Source organism: Zea mays, chromosome 4, assembly GCF_902167145.1.
Source record: "Zea mays cultivar B73 chromosome 4, Zm-B73-REFERENCE-NAM-5.0, whole genome shotgun sequence".
NCBI classification, from domain to species: Eukaryota; Viridiplantae; Streptophyta; class Magnoliopsida; order Poales; family Poaceae; genus Zea; species Zea mays.
In genome coordinates, this window is record NC_050099.1 from 116,278,763 (window position 1) to 116,286,569 (window position 7,807).

Below are 7,807 nucleotides of genomic sequence, written 5' to 3' on the forward strand. Positions count from 1 at the left end.
GTAAAGGGAACTTGTATGAGTAGTCACTACCAAGATCGAAAGAAAAAAAGACCACACATGAAAGTGGTATGCCCTTTTGATCCAACGGGGATGATAGATGTTGCTTGATCACTTGACAAACAACATAGAAATTATTTCAAGGGAGAAGTCCACGGAAGATCACACATCAGTGTAGTTCCACAATGGATCATGACTAGAGACCTCAATACCGGCATGCGCCAAGCAGCAAAATCCTGTGTGCGCATTCACAGGAGGCTCTCAGTTTCGCCGCGGTACCATAAGTTCTTAACCATGACACCATTACAAAACTAGCACCCATAATGAATCTCACGTGGTAAGAACAATTTGTGCAGAGATAACATATTGATATAATCTCATAATGGATTATGACTGCTAACGGTGATACCAACGCGTGCCAAGTAGCGCAACCATGTGTTGATCACCCACTGGAGGCCCTCGGATTCGTTGTGGCACCATCAGCTTTAGTCATAACACCATTACCAGACGTAACCAATAAGAAATCTCACGCCACACCAATAGGTTGAGCAAGGGTAACAATATACAAAGAGACTCTACCTGTCAAAACGGTTACAAGTAGAGAGCCAAATAGATCATGGCCCGATGAAATGAATAAGACATGGCCATAACCTAAACTTGATGAAAGGAGTACGATGGGAGACTGTTAATTCAGCCCCAAGCATATTTCTATGCCCATCACAAAGATTACAAGGTCAAGGATTAGTATCTGATTAGATACGAAGGGAAAACAATCACAAGATTTCGTTGGTATGCCTTTGATAAATATGAAGGAACCAAAGGCATCAAACTTCAAGAAAATACTCGGACAGGTCTTTTCTAGGTTAGGTTGATAAAGCAACATGGTGGTCCTTAAAAACAAGCAAACTGGATAAGGTACAACAGCTTGCACCAACTGAATAAGGACATGGTTTAGGATGGAGACATGACTCGAGATTCTTGTTTCAAGCTTGGGTACACTTTATGTCCAACAAAGAAATTATCTAAGCATTTATTTGTATGGGCTTGGTCATGGAGTGATAATAATTTTTTTAAATTTGTGTCATGATTCACTAAATAAGGACATAGCCTAGATTTGGCTTTAGGCAAACAAACTACCAACCTTCTATCAGCACATCAAGTACAAGAGCAAACACATATAATACCTAAATGGGTTACCTAAAGAATGGAGGACAACTATTTCATCGAAGTTTATAATACAACATTACACCACATTATCTACAATCACTGGTTACTGGAATAAGGGTGAGAGAAGCATTTTGGATGTATAGGTGACAAACATGATGCAACAATCAGGATGCATGCTCGTCTTATTCGTCCTCACGAGTTTTGCCAACATACTGTGGCAATAGCGGTCTACCTCGGTGGCATACTTACGACTCTCACGGTATTTTGCTAGTCGTCAACTACACATATGATTTCAAGGTTAGTGTACCTGCAGAAAAATCCATTACAGCCTAATTTCCCAATGATGCAGTTCACACATGACAGTTTATCATAGTTTATACTCCATATATTGCTATATGAGGCCAGCTCATCATTAAGCGCCGAGCCACGCATAGGCGCTGTTGCCACACTTTAACCATAGGGCAACCCATTATGGTAACTTACCTTGTTACCTGAGCGTAGGTGCGTCGTTGCAAGTACATTACACTTCTCAGTATTCCCATGTCTGTATACCCATACATCCATGGGGTACTGAATCCCAGAAAAGTAAATACTCCATATCGCAGCCTTCATATATACATATGTGGAACATGTATATAATCAAGCGCTTTTTATACTCTTCCCTAGACCGACGTTTGTTCGGTCATGCTCTCACATCTCACCTTACATGAGCGTCGATCCATTCAAACTGAATGGCCTCAAAAATAACATTACACATGTATGCAATACCCACCCGATTGTGGGTTATAGTTTTGAACTAAGCCACATGATAGTCCTTAATTTAGGGCTTAACAGAGGATGTCGCTAGCATTATAGTTTTTTTTAAAACTGTTTTTCAAAGCCAAACAATGTGTTTAGTTGAAAATATGTTTTCTAAAACCAAAACTTTGTTTTTAAAATACGTATGCGACCATATATACTTAATCCTGCTCTGATACCAGCTGTGGCAGAACCTCCGAAGTTATTGGGTGTCTCAAAGACCTCAGACGGCTATGCATGTGCACCAGATAACTTAACAGGATCTGTCCGAGTGCCCCAAGGACCTCGGATAAACCACTTACAACCAGAACCACAGGATTAAGTAAACACAAATCACATACCAACAATTTTGCAGCGGAAATCTTATTACCAAATTTTACATGTTACATCAAGTTTACATTGTACATGATCAGAGTGATTAAAAAAGGTTCAAAGAATAAACTTTGAAATGTTATAAATTATTTATAGTTTTGAAATATATGCTAGCTTAAGTGACCATCCTCAATAAGAAGTAGAGAAGAGTTACTTAGACTTATAAGAAGGCCGAGCCCACCGGCACTTAACACCATCATCAGCAGCACAAAACTATAACCTGAAAAACAACAGGGAATAAAACCCTGAGTATGGAATTACTTAGCAAGACTTACCCGACTAAACAAAAGACTCTCAAGGGTATGCTGGCTAGAGGGATTCAAGGTATGGCTTATCAAGAATCAAAGACTCTGTTTTGCAGAAAAGCTTACTATGAGTGGATCCTTAAAATCCATTTTTAATTATCATGTTAAGTAAAGTTACCTGCATTTAGAGTTCTTTCTACCCTAGTTCAATCACTTGGCCTATACTAGCCGTCTTTTTATCATCCCTTTAGTTCACTGGATTGCTACGTGTATGGCAGTGACCAAGTCTTCATGTCCGAGAAGTAACGGTGATCCGAATCGATTAATACCCAGCTGGGGATCTCCGATCACACGACATATGTAGCACTTAACACTTGCATATGTCAACTCACCACCGGGGTTCTTAAGACCAGATCCGGTTCACGCCAACCGAGAGCACAGATACACCACCGTCCATCCTCTTGCCACAGAAGGTACACGCTACTCTCGCCATCTCTCCACTCCCATCGCGTGTTATCTTATTCTAGTATTAGTCTGCCCGAGGCAAAGCTTACCAATGATGAGGCATGTGACCAGTTAAAAGGTCCTCGATCAGCAAGCTTACATCGACAAGGTCTTTAATCGACTCAGGTAGAGACACTACACCGAGACTCCCTTCTCGTGCAAGTCAACCGCCCGGTCTCAGCTTTATTATTTTCAACCCAAAGTTTGGTACATGGCAGAGGTACATATTTTTCGATGTTGAATTCATCAAGGCCCTAATGAATCACCCTCACAATTTTTCTTTTCGAAAACATTCCCACCCACTGAAGCATCACTTTTGTTTTAAACAAAACATTTTTGTTTGCTAAAGCAAGGCTAAGCATCATGAAATTCTTTTCAAAAAGGGTATCAAGGAAGGGTAATCAATTTTTCAAGGAAGGAAATGCATCAATGGTTTAGCACATAACTCCTATCACCTAATGCATCATATAAGGTGATAAAGATTTTAAAACAGCAAGGAGGTGGCAAATGCACCGGGGCTTGCCTGGGTAACACTAGCTTAGTGTTGTTAGATGACGATCACTTGACGATCATCCTTGTCCTAGCACTTGATCAGGCAGGTTCGTCTACCAGCACCACCAAGCGGAGTAGCCCGCGCTTGGGGTCGACTTGGCTCATCTTCCACATCGCGCGATCAACTAGCATACCTAATGAAATGCATTATGCATATGAATGCATATCAAGACGAGTATCGTAAGATAATATTACGATTAATATTCTTCTATTCCATCTATCAAATTAATTAGCTAAAATAACGAATCAGAGTACGATTACCATATCGACTAGCAATACGAATAAACGACGATGATCCTTGTTCTGTCCTTTCGCCGAGCACTTGGGGCATCGACTTGGGGCTTGTTCAGGCCTTTCCATCTATCACATACTCTTGGAATCTCTCCTTGACTGAAAAATCTTGACGAACCGGGCTTGAGTCGCACAGGATGCTCACTTGACTTGAGTATTTCAGACGAGCAGCGCATGAGGCATGATTACAGTAGCAGGGTAAATAACAACACCGCGAGGAAGGACGACCACTGTGTTGCTGAGGCATCGGACGAGACGAGCATGGGATAGAAATACGCATGACCAGAGACCCAAGCATCCGTGGTGGCGATTTGGACGATAGCAAACTAGTGGCGACAACTCCCGGCCAGGCGACGATGCACTAGCATGAGTGTCGTGGGATAGCAGCACCACAACCACAGGTGAGCTGTGAAGCGAATTTAACGGCGAGTAAGAGCGACTGATCGGTGAGATCCAAATACCGTGCGATGGCATCAGGGACAAGTGCACGCGGAAGCGACTTTGGTTGACTAGCCTAACGATATAGGGCCAAGCGAGGTCGACGGCGAACGACGATAGCCGACGAGATCGACGACGCGATGGGGATTAAGGTCAAGCGAGCCGAGAGGACGCGCTAGCGAGCAGGAAACCGCGCGAGCACTGGACAGGGAAAACGATGGGCTCAACAGCATGCGAAACTATCACCAGTGACGACAGTCGAATCGGCAACAGAGCGTTGGCGAATTTGATGAACACGACCACAATCGCGTGCTGACGCGGATAGGACAACGGCGGCTGGTGAGCCCAACAGAGGAGCATGCACGACGACAACCAAACAGTGAAGCACGCGAGCTTGCGTTGGGGTTCGGCGACAAGGCAAGGTCGAGCACACAGAGCGACATGAAGATGTTGAGAAGGAGACGATGACCATGAGCAGCAAACAACGACCACAGCGAGCCGACACCAAGCGAACTGCTGCAGATGACTGAGCACGAGCATCAAGCACTCAGCTAACGGACAGAGCCCACGTTGAGTTGACAAAAGGGAGACGCACGACACGTGACGTCGTGGACAGGAGCTGGACGCAGAGAGCGCACCCCGCGAGTGGAGGATGACTGCAAGCGGAGCGCACACAAGGAAGCAGGATGGCCGACGAGGCCCCCATGCGCTTTGTGAGTACCGCAACGAATCCGGATTTGCCTGCCCCCATCTAGCCGTCCATCCACAATGAGGCAATTCACGAGACCGGACAGCCGGCCCCAATCCTCGTCACGGCGTGGAGCATGGGGGGTGCCGAGTACCATACGGATGGAGGCGAGGTCCGACGATTGGACGCGAGCGAGTAGAGGAAACTAGGCGAGCTCTAGGGAGCACAACACCGTGGAGCATGCGGCTGGGCACAAGAATCCGAGCCAGGGACCGTGGGAGAGGGAGCAGCTGTCACACCTGGGTTTTGGGGCACCAAGACCCAGGCGCGAACATAATCACCAGGTGTGCTGGGACCAAGTCTCACACATATGATGAATCATGGCACATGATCGAATGTCACATCTTTACTATATAATAGGAGTTCTATACAAAAAAATAAGTAATTACATTATAATGAGACAACGGTCCAGCAACCCAAAGTTGACTGGGAGACGTCGGCCTAGATCTCTCACGAACACATCACAGCATCCTCCAAGCGCCTCATCCTATGGTACCTGTTCTTGACCTGTGGGGGGTGTGAGACAGCAAGAGTGAGCTCACATACGTTCATCGCTCAACAAGTTGTGGGGAATAATGTGCATGAACTCACCAAAGGTGGGAGCTCACGTGAAGTGTAAGGCTTACCAAAGAGGATGGTTAGAGCTGAGCGTTGCTTTTAAAGTTGGTCAAAATTTTATTAGCAGTTACTAAGTATAAGTATACCAACCCAATTAAGAAAAGTAGTAACATCACCTGCAATGCAATGCATATGACAAATTGAATTTAGTTCCATAAATTAATCATGTGAGGGTCCGAGCTGCTCATGACCGTGAGCACGACTAGTATACCAGTTTTACACACTGCAGAGGTTGCGCATCTTTACCCACAAGTCATGTTACCCATCTGCCAAGGGATCGCGACTTCCCATACACCTCTACTGAGGAGGCGAGGCAGGGTAACACTACGAGGCCTTTACAAAGTTCCACTAGCTTCAGAAAACCCGCTACAGTTTATAGGAAGCTCCAATGCAGGGATCCCTCGCATGATCGCCATCGCAGCAAAATCATCCCAAGGACCTCCCTACACTGACCACTCCCCTACTGCCCTTGCCCCTTTCGGGTAAGGTAGTCTTCCACTAGCTTTCCTAATTAATCAGCCAAGGGCGTCCATAAACCCTTGTGGTAGCACTGTTTTCCCGGGTGGTTCTCCATGTTCCAATTAACATAATGATCTTATCATGAACAGTAATAATAAACAGATAATAAAAGTGTGATCATGAATAATGTATCTTCATACCTAAAACCACATAAAGCACTAGCAAGTACTACCCAAAAAGTTCAGTGGTAAACAAGGTATAAAGATAGACAAACTAGGGTAACCTATTGGGTCCCATCAAAATTAACCTATGCAGATCATTATGATTAATCAGAACATGACTGAGTAAAGATAAGTGATCAAGGGCACAACTTGCCTGGGACTTGAGATTCCAGGTACCAACTTGCTCTTCAGGTGACTCGTAACCTCGCGCTAGTCGTAGCAATACAAACAAACATGGTATAGGCAAGATTAACATCACACCAATCATAAGAATAAATTGCATAATAATAATCTACGCGTCGCTACGAGATCATGGGATCGAGAACCGCTAAATTCGGAGCTATGGGTAAGAAGTTATGGTTTTCCGAAGATCTACGTGGTAAAATATAGCATAGACTAAGTGCAACACTTTAACCGATATTTCATGACAAAACAAAGTTACCATATAATAATAAATATTATTGTGAGACTAATGCAACTAGAATGGATCAAAGTGGAGTTATAGTTATTGGGTTACGAATTTATGAAGTTATTTAGCACCTAGAATAGATTAGTTCAAATGAACAATTTTAATTCAAGTTCCATGGATAAACAAGGGTACTAGGTGATAAACAATATTAATACAAAATTATTGCAACTGGAATGGGTCAATTCGGAGCTAAAATGGATTTTCTAGGAATTATACAATTTCTAGCATTATTTTTGTGCTAAAAAAGTATTTTATGTATTGTTTTTCCTATTTTATTAAGTCACTGGACTAAGCACACTAATTCAGGGAAGCCCGGGGTTAAATTTGCAAAAGTATACCAGACTCAGACTACTCCCGCGGGGACGGCGGGTTGTTTACGAAAAAGAGCAGGGTTTTTTTTTGAGAAAAGGGGCACGACGAAGGGGTATGCTCGATCCTGGACCGCACGATAGAAAATGGATGGCCCAGATTAGCCCCTACTCAATCCGAACCGGTACGCGCCGGCCACCGTAAGATCACAGATCTACGGCCAGAAGGCACTCTCCCCAGCATTAACCGCGCTAGCCATTAGATCACAGATCCACGGCCCAGATTTTCACACGCGAAGGGGTACGCCGGATCAATTCTCCACCACACATCCCCGGATGAACGGTTCAGAACGAATCGGTCACGCTCTAATCACAGGCGTCCATTACAGATCCAACGACCCTGCGCCCTTCTTCTTCTTCCTCCAGACACCGAACCCAACGGTGCCGCATAGCCCACGACGAAGCTTCCGCCGCCGGCGCGATTACAGGTACTCCGGTGCACTGATTTCTGCCCTAGCAGTATCCACACATTGCAGGCACAAAAGCGAAGGGATGGGTCATATGCTTACCATGAATGAGGGTACAGAGATGACCACCCACGATGCGGTTCGGTCCGAAGT